Below are 17,567 nucleotides of genomic sequence, written 5' to 3'. Positions count from 1 at the left end.
GGGGGGGGGGGGGGGGAGAGAAGAGGACTCAGAAGGGGGGACCGTACTTTTCTTCAGTGCTCCCTATACTGTGGCAGGTTTCTACGACGTCCAACCAGTATTGTTACTTGCCTGTAAACACTCCTTAAAGCAGAATGAGATTTTCACTCTGCAGCGGAGTGTGTGCTGTTGTCAGCGCACACTCCGCTGCAAAGTGAAAATCTCATTCTGGAAACATCCCCCAGGCTGTGGCTAAGCCATGTCTCCGCAATATCCTTTCTTTCAGGAGCGCTAGTTCAGCAAGGTTCGCAGGAGAGCTTCTGTAAAGTTTGGAAGGTAGGAGACGAGGTAGTGGCAGAAGTAAAGCTGTGAGGATGGGGTGTGAGTCGTGCTTGGGTAGCTCAGTTGGTAGAGCACTTGCCCGCGAAAGGCAAAGGTCCCGAGTTCGAGTCTCGGTCCAGCACACAGTTTTAATCTGCCAGGAAGTTTCACTCCTTAAACCGTAAAATAAAAGAGCGGCCGTTTTTTCCGATATAATACAGGGTGATTATAATTAAATTTAAACTTTCAAACCGCTGTAGAAATAGCACCATTGGTCAGAATGATGTCAAATTGCAACGGAATATTCTCGGAGAAGGGGGGAAACGTGTGGCAGAAGAAAAATAAACAGTTACAAAATGTAGCAATAGATGGCTCTGTAGGGATCATAATTTAATAGTGGTAGACTAAAAAAGACAAATGAATCATACAACAATGCCTAAGGTGTACGTTTGACGTTAAACAAACTGTACTACTCAGTGTACATGGGTGTACAGGTGTGATACAGTTAGTTACGTAACCCCATCCACCACGGCAAGGTCTAACACATCGGATGGGAAAAATCAGTTTTTAATTGTCCTGAGGCCACCGCATAAAAAGCATTAATCACATCGGTTTTTAACTGTCCTGAGGCCAAGAACTGCATAAAAAGCATCAATCACATCTGTTTTTAATTGTCCTGTGGCCAAAATCCTCATAAAAAGAATCACCCAAAATCAAATCGGATTATTAATTTCCGTGTGACTGACACAAAACATGTTCAGTAAGCTGTCCAACGTTTCTTGCAACAAGTTTAAATCGAGAAATAGCATATTCCACAACTGATCGAAATGTTTCCGTGGTCACGTTCGGAATGTGTTGTGCAATACATGCCTTCAATGCAGCTAAGTTTGCAATCGGAACACTGAAGACAACATCTATCAGATAGCCCCACAGGCAGAAGTCACATGGGTTAATCTCAGGTGATTGTGACGGCCAGGCTGTAGGGGAATAGCGGCTGATAATTCTAGCATTTCCGAAATGGCGCTTCAGCAGCCGCTTAACTGGATTTGCAATGTGCGGAGGTACGCCATCATGCTTAAAAATGATCCCATCCGCACATCCATTCTATTTGATAGCTGGGATGACGTGGCTGGGCAAAAGACTTCATAGTGCTTACCAGTGACGGTACAGCTAAGAGGACCGGAAGCACCTGTCTCTTCGAAAAAATATGGCTCTATGACAAATGATGCCTTAAACCCGCACCATACCTTTTCAGGATGAAGTTGTATTGGTTGATTTGCGTGTGGATTTTCCGTTGCCCATATTGGACAGTTCTGTGTATTGACATATCCTATCAGATGGAAGTGGGCTTTGTCTGCCCACAAAATCTTCCACGGCCAATCATTGTCCATGTCCGTGAGGGCAAGAAATTCTAAAGCAAAGGTCTCTCTTTAGGCAGGTCAACAGGAAGCAACTCGTGCACATGGGCAATTTTGAAAGGACAGCAAATAAGGAAGTTTCGTAGGATTTTACGTACCGTGCTCACGGGTATGTCCAGTGTTCGGGTAATTCCCCGTGCACTACACGTTTGCACGCCGCCACTCGTCTCCTCCTGCATTGCTGTTGCCTCTGCTTCCGCTGACGTCGAATCAATTCGTTTCCTTCCTCTACCAGGTTGCACACCAAAAGAACCCGTCTTTTCGAATTTCCGAATCATTTTCTCCAGTCCTATGGCAGTCACCAGACCAACGCCTTTCTTCAAACCCTTCAATTTCCGAAAGTTCTGCAGAACGACGTCTGCGCAGTCATAATTCTTGTAACACAGCTTTACAAGCAGTGCGCGATCCTGCATTGAGACAGTCATGGCGAACGTCGCAGACGCGAAAGGACGAATAGCCGTGCACCCGACGTGTTTATACCAACTTCAATGGATCAAGTGTATGACATATTCCGGCACATACAGCGCCATGTGTTGATCAATTTTCACACTTATTTTCCTTATGCCATACGTTTTCCCTCTTTTTATGCGAAGGTGCAGGGCGTTGTTAACTTGAAAACCGTATCTTACTTTAGACTTTCTAAAACACTTCTCCATTTCCTGGGATATATTGCCCTGAAATTTTCAATCTTTCATTATTAATAATGGGTCCTGGTTCAGTGTGTGTTTGCCTGCTATTTGGTTTTTGTTTCTTTAGCGTATTGTGCAGGAAGTGCAGCGAAGCTAAGACGAATGGCTACCCGAAAACGAAAAGAAATCGAAAAAAACATGATTGTCGGAACGACTGACTCAGCACACAGGAAAGTCTAAACAGCCTTCGGTGAAATTAAAAGCAAAGGTGGCAACATTAAGAGTGCAGCTGGAATTCTACTTTTAAATGCATAAGAGAGAAACGATAGGTGGAAAGAGTACGTTGAAGGGATGGATAACGTTCCATCAGAATTTCTAAAATCATTGGGGGTGTGGCTACAAAACGACTATTCATGTTGGTTTGTAGAATGTGTGAGTCTAGCAACGTATCTTCTGACTTTCGGAAAAATATCATCTACACCATTCCGAAGGTTCAAAAATGGTTCAAATGGCTCTGAGCACTATGGGACTCAACTCCTGAGGTCATTAGTCCCCTAGAACTTAGAACTAGTTAAACCTAACTAAACTAAGGACATCACACACATCCATGCCCGAGGCAGGATTCGAACCTGCGACCGTAGCGGTCTCGCGGTTCCAGACTGCAGTGCCTAGAACCGCACAGCCGCTTCGGCCGGCCTTTCCGAAGACTGCAAGAGCTGACAAGAGCGAGAATTATCGCACAATCAGCTTCACAGCTCACGCACCCGAGTTGCTCACAAGAACAATATACAGAAGAATGGAAAAGAAAATTGAGTGTGTTTTAGATGACGATCAGTTTGGCTTTAGGAAAGGTAAAGACACGTGAGAGGCAATTCTGGACTTGCGGTTAATAGTGGAAGCAAGACTAAACAAAAACTCAAGGATCTGTCGACCTGGAAAAAGCGTTCGACAGTGTAAAATGGTGCAAGATGTTCGAAATTCTGAAACAAGTAGGGAGACGGGTCATATACAATATGTACAACAGCCAAGAGGAAATAATGAGTGGACGACCAAGAACGAAGTGCTCGTATTAAAAAGAGTGTAAGACAAGGCTGTGGTCTTTCACCCCTACTTTTCAATCTGTACATCGAAAAAGCAGTGAGGGAAATAAAAGAAAGGTTCAGGAGTGGAATTAAAGTTCAAGGTGAAAAGATATGTCATACAATTTGCTGATGACATTGATATCCTGAATGAAAGTGAAGAAGAATTACATGATCTGCTGAACGGAATGTTCTAATGAGTATAGAGTATGGGATGAGAGTAAATCGAAGAAAGACGAAGTGAAGTGGTAGAAATGGTCACGAAATAGATGAAGTTAAGGAATTCTGCTACCTAGGCAGTAAAATAACCAATGACGAACGGAGCAAGGAGGACATTAAAAGCAAACTAGCACTGGCAAAAAGGGCATTCCTGGGCAAGAGAAGTCTACTAATATCAAATATCGGCTTTAATTTGAGGAAGCAATTTCTGAGAACTTACGTCTGGAGTACAGCATTGTATGATAGTGAAACGTGGACTGTGAGAGAACCGGAACAGAAGGGAAGCGAAGCATTTGAGATGTGATGCTGCAGACGAATGTTGAAAATTAGGTAGTCTGATAAGGTAAGGAATGAGGAGGTTTTGCGCAGAACCGGAGAGGAAAGGAATATGTGGAAAACACTGATAAGGAGAAGGGACAGTCTCAGTGGCCGGAGACAAAGGTCATGTGTGTGTGAAATGTGTTTGTGTGGGAGGGTGTGTATTTTTTCTACTCCACAAGTAGGCCTTGTGGCTGAAAACTCAGATGTAGTCTTTTTGTTATGCCTGTCGGCGACTTAGCGTCTCATCTGTACGGCGAGTAGTAACACATCCGTTTCATAATACTGTCGACGTAGTATGAAGCAGTAAATGATATGATTCCGACATCACATTGAGAGGTGACCCTTACTGCACTGTGATCGCTTTCCTGGGTCTCGACTACGTCTGCCACGATTAAGCTCAAATATGTAAAAAAAAAGTGAAATCATGAACAGAACTGCCCTACGTACTATCCAAGCAGCGGTCATATCACGACCCGACACACCTCTGCCACACATAAATTCCGTGGCAAAGTTGCACTCTTTCAGTAGCACATACACACACAGCGAGAAATAAAGCCTTTTTTTAGGTCATTACTCTTCTGACTGGTTTGATGCGGCCCGTCACGAATTCCTCTCCTGTGCTAACCTCTTCATCTCAGAGTAGCACTTGCAACCTACGTCCTCAATTATTTGCTGGATGTATTCCAATCTCTGTATTCCTCTACAGTTTTAGCCCTCGACAGCTCCCTCTATTACCATGGAAGTCATTCCCTCATGTCTTAACAGATGGACTATTATCCTGTCCCTTCTCCTTATCAGTGTTTTCCACATATTCCTTTCCTCTCCGATTCTGCGTAGAATCTCGTCATTCCTTACCTTATCAGTCCACCTAATTTTCAACATTCGTCTGTAGCACCACATGTGGTTCGATTCTCTTCTGTTGTGGTTTTCTCACAGTCCATGTTTCACTGCCATACAATGCTGTACTCCAGACGTACATTCTCAGAAATTTCTTCCTCGAATTAAGACCTATAGCCAGGAATGCTCTTTTTGCCATTGCTGGTCTGCTTTTGAAGTGCTTCTTGCTCTGTACACCATTTGTTATTTTACTGCCTAGGAAGGAGAATTCCTTAACTTCATCTGCTTCGTGACCCTCAATCCTGATGAGTTTCTCGCTGTTCACATTTCTCCTACTTCTCATTACTTTCGTCTTTCTTCGATATGTCCTCAATCCATATTCTGTACTTATTAGATTGTTCATCCAATCAGCTGATCCTGTAATTCTTCTTCTCTTTCACTCAGGATGTCAATGTCATCAGCGAATCCTGTCACTGATATTCATTCGCCTTGAATTTTAATTCCACTCTGTAACTTTTCTTTTATTTCCATCATTACTTCTTTGATGTAGAGATTGAACAGTAAGGACCAAAGACTACATCCCTGTCTTACCCCCTTTTCAATACGAGCACATCTTTCTTCGTCGTCCACTCTTATTATTCTCTCCTGGCTCTTGTACATATTGTGTATTACCTCCCTCTCCCTCTAGCTCACCATTACGTTTCTCAGAATTTCGGTCATCTTGCATCATTTTACACTGCCGAACGCCTTTTCCAAGTCGACAGATCCTATGAAGGGGTCTTGATTTTTCTTTAGTCTTACTTCCACTATCAATCGGAACGTCATAATTGCCTCTCTGGTGCCTTTACCTTTCCTAAGGCCAAACCGATCGTCATCTAGCACATCCTCAATTTTCTTTTCCATTCTTCTGTGTATTATTCTTGGCAGCAACTTGAAAGCATGAGCTGTTAACCTGGTTGTGCGATAATTCTACCACTTGTTGGCTATTGCATTCTTCGTAATTGTGTGGCTGTCATTTTTCCGAAAGTCAGATGTTATGTCGCCAGACTCATACATGCTACACAACAATATGAATAGTAGTTTTGTTGCTACTTCCCTAATGATTTCAGAAATTCTTATGGAATTTCATCTATCACTTTTGCCTTACTTGAGCTTAAGTCCTCCAAATCTTATGAGAGTAGCTGAGGAAAGTTGAATAAAAAAAGATACTGGAAATAAAATAAAAGAAATAAAAAATAAATATTAAAGTACAAAACCAACAAGTCCGCATTTGTGAACCAAAACGAATAGAAGACACAGATGTATGGAAGTTGACATTTAAATACGTAAGAAACAGTTTTTTGATTGCAAGTATGTACAATCAAATGGCTTCTTGTCATTATATGTCCATTCGAGGAGGTAATATGATATATTTTGTTTTGTACAGAACCACAAAATCAGTTGAAAATGAGTAAAAAACTGAAACTAGTTGTAAAAAAAATAAAATTAATAGAGAAAAAATAGAAAATGCCACCTTCTTTTAATAACTTCATTGCTGTGGTACGTTCTGTGAAGAAAATGAAGAAAATTAATGGGTTAATTAATACTCAGGGAATAGAAAATAGGGGACTGTTACTGGAGAAATAATAAAGGTAATATCTGCTACTTCATTATTTCGGTGGGCGTGTTACATTCTCATCCATGTGTATGTGCTAGCATTACTTTCCACTGTATCACTAATTACTGCGAAGTTAACAAGCCTATTTTATTGTCCCTTCTCTTGTCGCTTCCTCGTACGTCGCTGTATGTCCGTGTTTGGCCGCATTGGCGAGCAACAGTCGCCTCGACTATATAAGAGCCATTCACACAAAAGCTACGCAGGAAGCGGAGCTGTAATTGATTGGCGGTTCTGCTACAAAGCACAACATGGAATTGATTACACGCTCGAGTGCTTCTAGTTCCGCCCTGCAGCAGAAATTTCACTAATTACTTGCTACGTACATGTCACACGCACACAAATGACGCAAAATATTTGCTGCTACATGTTGGCTCAACTTGGCTGTTTCAAGAGCTTCGACCTTAACCGCAGTCGAAGCCACGTGCATGCACACCACTTTGAGTGCCACGGGAGTAATAATTACCGCTGCCCCGTTGCACTACCCGTGTGTCTGCGGATCTGACGGCTGTGCGCGCAGCAGAATGTCCAGTATTTCAGAAAGTGAAGTTTCCGTTTCGTGAAGCTCTCGTCTGTTAATATGACATTCCAGTAGTCGCAAAACAATTCTGGGTTTTATTGCTGTAACTTTTAATGCCACATTTTATAACCATCCTCACAACTTTGCGATCTCAAATGCAGCATGAATTTTATATATGCCATCTGGCTGCATTTTCATTAGACACTTGTTTTAAAGACAAACTCGGGTGCCTCAGCATCGGTTCTTTGTCGTCTTACTAAGCAGCATTCCTTCTAAACGGATGCACTGCAAAAAGGTTGCATTATTTTAGATGTAAAATTTGACTTAAGTTTTAATATTACGAATGTTTGCTTCAATCGTCTGTCATTTGGTTCATTCCTTGTCCTAATCGGGTTTTTTAAACATTTCTCGGGAAGTTAAGTGGGCTAATTCGATCGTGTTAATACGTTGGTGCAACTGATGGGCCGTGATTGTCACGGCTTCAAATTGGACGATCAAAGTTATAAACTGCAGTGACTTAGACCTTTCGCGGTTAAAGATGTGTCGCCAATACAGGTTTCGCCTACTCTGATTGCTCCCGTCATCCGTGTAATCGCACTCTCTTTCGTTTACCTTGCTAGATATGTTGGCGAAAACACATGTTTAAATCCCGAGGTACATATAAAACATCATCAGAAATTGTGCTAAATGCATTACCTGAAAATTATTTCGAGCAGTTATTTCATGAGCCCACATAAATAGTAAACGTTTGTGAGAACACACTTGACCTCTTAGCAACAAATAATCCTGAGCAAATAACAAGCATCAACACGGATACAGGGTTTGGTGAACACAGGATTGTCGTAGCGAGACTGAATATTGTAACCCCCAAATCCTCTAAAAATAAACGAATAATACACGTATGCAGAAAAGCAAATAAAAATTCACTTGACGCTTTCCTGAGAGACACTCCTTCCAAATTAACAATGTAAGTGTATACCAGATGAGACTTGAATTCAAAGAAATAATATTGGCAACGGTTGGGAGGTTTAAAATAAATGAATTAACAAACGACGCAGCTGACCATTCTTGGTACACAAAACGGGTAAGATCACTGTTGCAGGGACAACGAAAAAAACGTTCAAAATTTAACGGACGCAAAATCTCCAACATTGGCGATCTTTTACAAAAGCTCGAATTTTAGCAAAGACTTCAATCGGAGATTCTTGTAATAGTACCCACAACGAAACTTTGTCTCAAAATTTGGCAGAAAATCGAAAGAGATTCTTGACGTATATGAAGTATGCTAGCGGCTAAACACAACAAATGCCTTCTCACAGCGATAGCAATGGAAATACTACAAAACACAGCCTTCCGAAATTCCTTCGTCTTCTTTCAAGACAAAGTAAATATTCCAGAATTCGAATCAAAAACAGCTGCTAACATGAGTAACGCAGTGGTGAAGCAACTTAAATGACTTAACAAAAGCTAGTCTTCTTGTTCAAATGGCTCGGAGCACTATGGGACTTCACTGCTGAGGTCATCAGTCCCCTAGAACTTAGAACTACTGAAACCTAACTAACCTAAGGACATCACACACATCCATGCCTGAGGCAGGATTTGAACCTGCGACCGTAGTGGTCGCGCGGTTCCAGACTGTAGCGCCTAGAACCGCTCGGCCACTCCGGCCGGCTAGTCTTCTGGTACAGACTGTATACCAGTTACTTTCCTTTCAGACCACACTGATGCAGTAGCTCCGTACTTAACAGGTCAGGGTTGCCGTTAAACAAAAGAGGGATCTTGTGGTTAGATTTAGCTGTTAACCGGTCCAGTTCTTTGACTGTAATTCATTCCTCTGTCTTTAGTTATAATCTGAACAACCTGTTGTACTAAACTGTTCGTTTCTGTGTTTGAAAGACCGAGTCATTATTGGTGTATTTTAGCTGGATCTTGTGGTTCCGCCGAGTGAGTTCTCTTATAAAAAGGGCTCACAAATATTGTTTTAAGACGTTCCTTCAGAGCGGTCTTAATAACTGACAATCAGTTTAACGTTGAAAATATTAACAGACAACTGTCACCAGGAATTTAGTGAAAATAAAATTATCAGAAGGGACGGGTTGGGATGCAGTCGCACCTTGGTTGCCAATCGAAATTAAGAGATTGGTTGCTTTGAAGTAAGCATTATCATTGTCATATTGTTTCCTAACCTGTTTTTGCCCGCATCCCGTGGTCGTGTGGTAGTGTTCTCGCTTCCCACGCGCGGGTTCCCGGGTTCGATTCCCGGCGGGGTCAGGGATTTTCTCTGCCTCGTGATGGCTGGGTGTTGTGTGATGTCCTTAGGTTAGTTAGGTTTAAGTAGTTCTAAGTTCTAGGGGACTGATGACCGTAGATGTTAAGTCCCATTTTCCTCAGAGCCATTTGAACCATTTGAACCTAACCTGTTTAACCTTTAAGCACAGGTGCGCATCTTAACCCTGAACCTTCCAACATGCAGCTTCCAAATCACAAGTTACTTCGTCTCTTTTGAGTAATTTAATCACTCTTGTCGTCAATGGTGCTTACATAGTGCTACGGTCGCAGGTTCGAATCCTGCCTCGGGCATGGATGTGTGTGATGTCCTTAGGTTAGTTAGGTTTAAGTAGTTCTAAGTTCTAGGGGACTGATGACCACAGATGTTAAGTCCCTTAGTGCTCAGAGCCATTTGAACCATTTTTTTGCTTACATAGTTTTCATGTGTTGCAGAATGGCATTTAATAAGACAGACTACGTCTAGCGCTGTTGTAAACACCGCTGTTTCACCAGATAACGGGCGGGCTGCAGGTCCGGCCGTGTTGTAATCATTGTCACATTGTTTGCTGTTTTGCGATACAGCAACTTCAGATTTACTTTGTTAAGTAAACTTCAGGTGTAAGGTCAAAAGAATTTTGCAAATTTGTTCATTTTGTTAAAGAAAATTTTATGGTTAAATGCTTCCATTATCTGTAAAACACAGTTTATATATTGTTAAATTAACAGGTTGTGCAAAAAGGAATTTATATTGGTACGCCCTCCCTTCCACGTTTTCATTAATTCCAGTATGTACAATGTATCAGTTACTATGTGACCGAACTACTGAGGTCATTGGTCCATAGGCTTGCCCACTAATCAATCGAACTTAAACTAACTTACGGTAAGGACAACACACACACCCAGGGAGGACTCGGCAAACCTCTGACCTGCAGGAGGGGCGGGGAGAGGGGGGGGGGTGGAGCCGGGGACCCGTGGCAAGACGCCCTAGACCGTGCGGCTACAAAGCGCTTCAAGAATTTCTTGAGATAGGCGGCACGAGCTGCAAGGGAGTTCATCTGTTCAGATACATGCCATCATGGTTTGCTAGTGACAACCGCTGAGAAATGGACATGAATAGCTATGGACTTATTCCCTCAGGGAGTCGCTCAGCACAAAACCAACATCAGTGAACACTGAGACGAGAATCTGTGTCACAGTTATATTCCACAGCTGGGTTCGCTCCCTCTGGCAGTGGGCAACAGTTTCAGCGTATGAGTGTGAAGCAGAGTGCAGTCCGAACTTGTGAGCACCATGTGAAGGGTGATGCTCAGAACTGAGAGGCACAAAGCGAGTGGTTGTGGCTAGAGAGCCTGTACAGGGAGAGAGTGACCAACCGGACGATACGGCGGCCACTTTTCTGCCAAACTGCGGGCGGGAGTTTTGAATGGCCAGTAGTGGAGTAGGGGAGTACACACTCACCGAATCAAAAGCACAAGACAATAAGGCGAAATCATTCGTTAAACGTCTTTGTTTATAAGAATAATGTGTTATAATAATTTTAACACAGCCAATTTACAGGTCTGTTTTCAAATTTAACGATGTATGTTGCAAGTTGTTTTATATATAGTGAAAAGCTCGCCGGCCGAAGTGGCCGCGCGGTTCTGGCGCTGCAGTCTGGAACCGCGAGACCGCTACGGTCGCAGGTTCGAATCCTGCCTCGGGCATGGATGTGTGTGATGTCCTTAGGTTAGTTAGGTTTAACTAGTTCTAAGTTCTAGGGGACTAATGACCTCAGCAGTTGAGTCCCATAGTGCTCAGAGCCATTTGAACCATTTTTGAAAAGCAGAAACGACTTACTTCGCATAGATAAGAGTACTTGGTTGGTTTCCACAAGGCTCCTGTTTGATTTATGTGAGCCCTGTAGACTGCGACTACCCACTGCTTTCGTCTTCATTGCGTGGAAATGCTAACATGCGAAATCCACCTTCGCCTCTATTGGAACAACCTAATGCAGCGTTTACGAACGTCTGCAGAACGAACTGTACTGTACAATTACTAACGTGTTTACTTCAAACATGTAGGCCTACCGACATCATCACAAAACGCTTCATTATTTCAACTCGTATTTAAGATCACAAACGCTAATTACGTGCTAAAAACGATATACAACTAAATCGAACATGCATGCACAACGCATAACAAGTCTCTCAATAATTCAAATACCTTTTAATCGTTTCCAAAACTCCTCTGAACTTCAATTCAACTCGAAAGCACGGCGAACATAGGAAGCGCGAGAGACGTTTGGTGCCATTTTTCTGCCAAAGCTAATCAACCAATCACGGGCAACTTCACCTATGGCCACTCTCTCCCTATACAGGCTCTCTAGTTGAGGCTGTATACTAGCGGCCTCTCATGGTATTTGTGTGTACTCGTAAACGTGGTATACTACGTGATACAAACCATTTTTACCCGGTATCATCAGAGTCGAAAAATAATGGTGCCTATGTTGTGGCCATGCGACCAAGCAAACGTCAAGCCAGTGGAAGACCCAAGTTCGCCTCGTCTCAAAAAATCTCGCGAAGTTAAAAATAAAAACACTGCTGATTTTCTTTTACGGCGTATGAGGAGTCGCCCATTCAGAGTGCGTGCCACAGGATCTGACAGTTAACTAGGTTTCCCAGCTGGATATTTTGAAAAAACAACGTAACAATTTGCTAACACAGGTCTGATATGGCGACTGCGCCACCCATTCCCCTGTGCCTTATCCCACACTATTCACTCCACCTTAACCCTTGTAATTTTTCAAAAAGAGGAAGACTTGAAAGTGTTTTGTTGATATCACTAAAGTGATGACAAAGGTTTTTGGGCATCGCAAAATCTAGTAAAATTTTTCCAACAATGGAATAAAATGTTATGTATTGCGCAGCAATCGCCGGCATAGTGAAACTGAGGCGGGATAAGGGGAACCAGCTCGCATTCGCCGAGGCAGATCGCCTTAAAAACCATCCACAGGCTGGCCGGCACACCGGACCTCGACACTAATCCGCCTAGTGGATTGGTGCCGGGGACCGGCACGCCTGCCCGCTCGGGAAGCAGCGCGCTAGACAGCGCGGCTAACCGGGCGGGCTAATAAAAGGTTAGACGAGTGTATTAATGCCCGATACGATATTTCGGAAAAATTTGCAGGTTACTGAATGATCTTAGTCGAAATACGCCTCCTGAAGTACATGAGATTCCCACAACCTTACTGAGAACCTTGGGAGCCCCTTCCATGACAAAGCTTTGCCACCTGGAGTACAAGATACATGAGACGGTCAAAAACCGTCACATTTCAGGAAGGTTGAAGAAATTCCTTTCCAAAGACGGCTGGTGTTGACAAATGTGAATAATACCGAACTATCGGTTTAATAAGTCATGCTTACAACACGAGTAATTTGATTTGTAAATGGGCCCATAGCATTGACACATTGTCTGTAAACATTGTCTGCTGCAAGATGTAAAAATTTTCGGTTTATTCGATGTTTCATAATTTGGACTTCATAGTCGTTAGCAAGCAACATTCAGGCACCTTTATGCAATGAGTCCCAACAAATATGACATACAAACCGGTCCACCAGCCAGCATGTGGAACCACTTATAAACGGTTTCATCACCGCTGAGAACCCACATCATTTAATTTATTATCATCAACTTATGCTCTCTCTATGTCCACAAACAAACAAACAAAAACGGAAGTATGAGTAATCCGTTGAATTACAGGTCCGTATCACTAACGTCGATTTGCAGTAGGGTTTTGGAATATGTACTGTACATACATGTACTGTACATACATGTACTGTACATACATGTACTGTACATACATGTACTGTACTGTACATACATGTACTGAAGTACCTCGAAGAAAACGATTTACTGACTCATAGTCAACACGGATTCCGAAAATACAGTTGTTGCGGAACACGACTAGCTCTTTATACTCATGAAGTAATGAGTGATATCGACAGAGGATGTCAAATTGATTCCATATTTTTCGGTTTTCAGAAGGCTTTCGACCCCCGTTGGAGGTTCGAGTCCTCCCTCGCGCATGGGTGTGTGTGAGTTGTCCTTAGCGTAAGTTAGTTTAAGTTAGGTTAAGTATTGTGTAGGCTTAGGGGCAGATGACCTCAGCAGTTTGGTCCCTTAAGAATTCATACACACACACACACACACACACACACACACACACACACACACACACACACACACACACACACAGAAGGCTTTTAACACCGTTCCTCACAAGCGTCTTCTAACCAAACTGTGTGCCTATGGAATAGCGGCTCAGTTGTGCGACTAAATTCTTGATTTCCTGTGAGAAAGGTCACAGTTCGTAGTAATAGACGGAAAGTCATCGAGTAAGAAGTAATATCCGACGTTCCCCAAGGAAGTGTTATAGACCCTCTATTGCGCCTGATCTATATTAACGACATAGGAGACAATCTGAGTAGCCCTCTTAGATTAGTTGCACATGATGCCGTCTTGTAAAGTCATCAGATGACCAAAACGAATTGCAAAATGATTTAGGTAAGATATCTGTGTGGTGGTAAAAACGGCAATTGACCCTTAATAAAGAAAAGTGTGAAGTTATCCACATGAGTATTACAAGAAATCAGCTAAATTTCGATTACGCGGTAAGTCACACAAATCTGAAAGCTGTAAATTCAACTATATACATAGCGAATGCAATTACAAATAACCTAAATTGGAACGATCACGTAGATAATGTTGTGGGTAAAGCAAAGATTGCGATTCATTGGCAGAACACTTAGCAGGTGCAACAGATCTACTAAAGGGACTGCTTACACTACATTTGTCCGCCATATTCTGGGGTATTGCTGTGCGGCTGGGCCTGACGGATGATATTCAAAAGGTACAAAGAAGGGGAGATAGTGCCACAGACATGATACGTGAATTGTAGTGGCAATCTTTATAACATAGGCGCTTTTCGTTGCGACGGGATCTTCTCACGAAATTTAAATCACCAGTTTTCTACTCCGATTGCGAAAATATTCTGTTGGCACCCACCTACATAGGGAGAAATGATCATCACGATAAAATATGAGAAATCAGGGCTCGCACAGAAAAATTTAAATGCTCGTTTTTCCCACACGCCGTTCGAGAGTGGAACGGTAGAGAGACAGCTTGAAGGTGGTTCACTGAACCCTCTGCGAGGCACTTAATTTTGAATAGCATAGTAATGACGCAGATGTAGTTGTAGATACAGCGCATAATAATTCCCATCGCGACCCGCAGTCAACCATGCAGATTCAACTTCCTAAACCAAACGGTACAGAAGTTATGACGATTTCATTTCATATATTTTTCTTATATCTCATTCTGAATATACACTGAGTTCATAAATCATTCAGCAGTCTTGAATAATCTGTTCATTTTCTATTATGTTTTATTAAAGAAATTATAGTGTTTACTGTAATATTCCTTCTGTTAGACGTCTTCCATTCACATTGAAACAAGTTTTGTGTAAATCTCCTCTTGGAGTTTCTGCCTCAGAAATCGCCTCATCCGCTGAAACTGTGAGGTTTAAAATTAACTTTGATATTAACGGCATGCCCAGCTAACAAGCAGTTTTCTGGGACCGGTTAGCTTTTCGCATGCCGGGAGTCTCGCAGCAGTAGAAGTAAAGAGGCTACCACATGATACTGTAGCGTGCAAAACTGCATCAAACTAGTCTTCGGACTGAAACACTATAGAAACTGGTTAGACATAAGTATTCAAATACAGGGACAGAATTCGGAGCTGAGGTTGGCAGCGCCTACATAACACAAAAATGTCTGGAACAGTTGTTAGATCTATTACTCCTGCTACAATGGCAGGTTGTCAAAATTTAAGTGAGTTTGACTGCGACGCTGTACTCGACGCATGAGCTATGGAACGCAGCATCCCCGAGATATCGACGTAGTGTGGATTTCACCGTACGACCATTTCGCGGGTGTACCGTGAATATCAGGCATCCGGTAAAAGATCAGATCTCCGACATCGCTGAGACCGGAAAACGATCCTGAAAGTACGGGACCAACGACAACTGAAGAGAACCGTTCACCGTGAAAGAAGGGCAACCCTCCCGCAAAATTGATGCAGATTTCAATGCTGGCAACAAGTGTCAGGGTGCGAACCATTCAACGACACATCACCGATATGGGCTTTCTGAGCCGAAGGCCCACGTGTGTATCCTTGATGACTGCGCGACACAAAGCTTTATGTCTCGCCTCGGCCCGTCAACAGCGACATTCGACTGTTGATGGCCGGCCAGGGTGGCCGAGCGGTTCTAGGCGCTACAGTCTGGAACCGCGCGACCGCTAAGGTCGCAGGTTCGAATCCTGCCTCGGGCATGGATGCGTGTGATGTCCTTAGGTTAGTTAGGTTTGAGTAGTTCTAACTTCTAGGGGACTGATGACCTTAGAAGTTAAGTCCCATAGTGCTCAGAGCTATTTTTTGACTGTTGATGACTGGAAACAGTCTGGTCGGACAAGTTACGTTTCAAATTGTTTCGAGCAGATGGTCGCGTACGGGGATGGAGAAAACCTCATGAATCCATGGACCATGCACGTCAGCGGGGAACTGTTCAAGCTGGTGAAAGCTCTGTAATAGTGTGGGGCGTTTGCAGTTGGAGTGACATGGGACCCCTGATACGCCTAGATACGACTCTGGCAGGTGACACGTACGTAAGTATCCTGTCTGGTTACCTGCATCTATACGTGCTCATTGTACATTTCGACGGACTTGGGCAATTCCAGCAGGACAATTCGACACTCCAAACGTCTAGAATTGCAACAGATTGGTTCCAGGGACACTCTTCTGAGTTTAAACACTTGCGCTGGCCACGAAACCCCCCAGACATGAATATTATTGAGCATAGCTCCACCCCTCGAACTCGCACAGAATTATGGGCAGCCCTGCTGGATTCATAGTGTCAATTCCCTGCAGCACTACATCACATATTATTCAAGTCCGTTCAAAATGGTTCAAATGGCTCTGAGCACTATGGGACTAAACATCTGTGGTCATCAGTCCCCTAGAACTTAGAACTACTTAAACCTAACTAACCTAAGGACATCACACACATCCATGCCCGAGGCAGGATTCGAACCTGCGATCGTAGCAGTCGCGCGGTTCCGGACTGAGCGCCTAGAACCGCTAGACGACCGTGGCCGGCTATTCAAGTCCGTGCTATGTAGTTTTGTGGCACTTCTGCTTGCTCGTGAAGCCCCTACACGGTATTAGGCATGTGTACCAGTTTGTTTGGCCCTTCACTTTAGGTAGTGATAGTCTTTTTTGTTTACAATGAATAAATAAATTTTAAAAAGTTTGGTCGCCTTGCTTGGTTACCTTTACATCTTCCTCTACATCTACATTTATACTCCGCAAGCCACCCAACAGTGTGTGGCGGAGGGCACTTTACGTGCCACTGTCATTACCTCCCTTTCCTGTTCCAGTCGCGTATGGTTCGCGGGAAGAACGACTGCCGGAAAGCCTCCATGCGCCCTCCAATCTCTCTCATTTCCTCGGGAGGTACAAGTAGGGGGAAGCAATATATTCGATACCTCATCCAGAAACGCACCCTCTCGAAACCTGGAGAGCAAGCTACACCGCGATGCAGAGCGCCTCTCTTGCAGAGTCTGCCACTTGAGTTTGCTAAACATCTCCGTACCGCTATCACGGTTACCAAATAACCCTGTGACCAAGCGCGCCGCTCTTCTTGGGATCTTCTCTATCTCCTCTGTCAACCCGACCTGGTACGGATCCCACACTGATGAGCAATACTCAAGTATAGGTCGAACGAGTGCTTTGTAAGCTACCTCCTTTGTTGATGAACTACATTTACTAAGGACTCTCCCAATGAATCTGAACCTGGTACCCGCCTTACCAACAATTAATTTTATATGATCATTCCACTTCAACTCGTTCAGCACGCATACTCCCAGATATTTTACAGAAGTAACTGCTCCCAGTGTTTGTTCCGCTATCATATAATGATACAATAAAGGATCCTTCTTTCTATGTATTCGCAATACATTACATTTGTCTATGTTAAGGGTCAGTTGCCATTCCCTGCACCAAGTGCCTATCCGCTGCAGATCTTCCTGCATTTCGCTGCAATTTTCTAATGCTGCAGCTTCTTTGTATACTGCAGCATAATCCGCGGAAAGCCGCATGGAACTTCCGACACTATCTACTAGGTCATTTATATATATTGTGAAATTAGTTAATGTAGGGATGCATTTACTCGACGATCCGAATCAAGCGGGTCACCTCGCTGCAGAACAAGTGAGCAAGGCCATTTTT

The sequence above is a fragment of the Schistocerca americana genome, chromosome 9 (genome assembly GCF_021461395.2).
Source record: "Schistocerca americana isolate TAMUIC-IGC-003095 chromosome 9, iqSchAmer2.1, whole genome shotgun sequence".
NCBI classification, from domain to species: domain Eukaryota; kingdom Metazoa; phylum Arthropoda; class Insecta; order Orthoptera; family Acrididae; genus Schistocerca; species Schistocerca americana.
The sequence above is the reverse complement of the archived record's forward strand: the minus strand, read 5'-3'. Positions refer to the sequence as shown.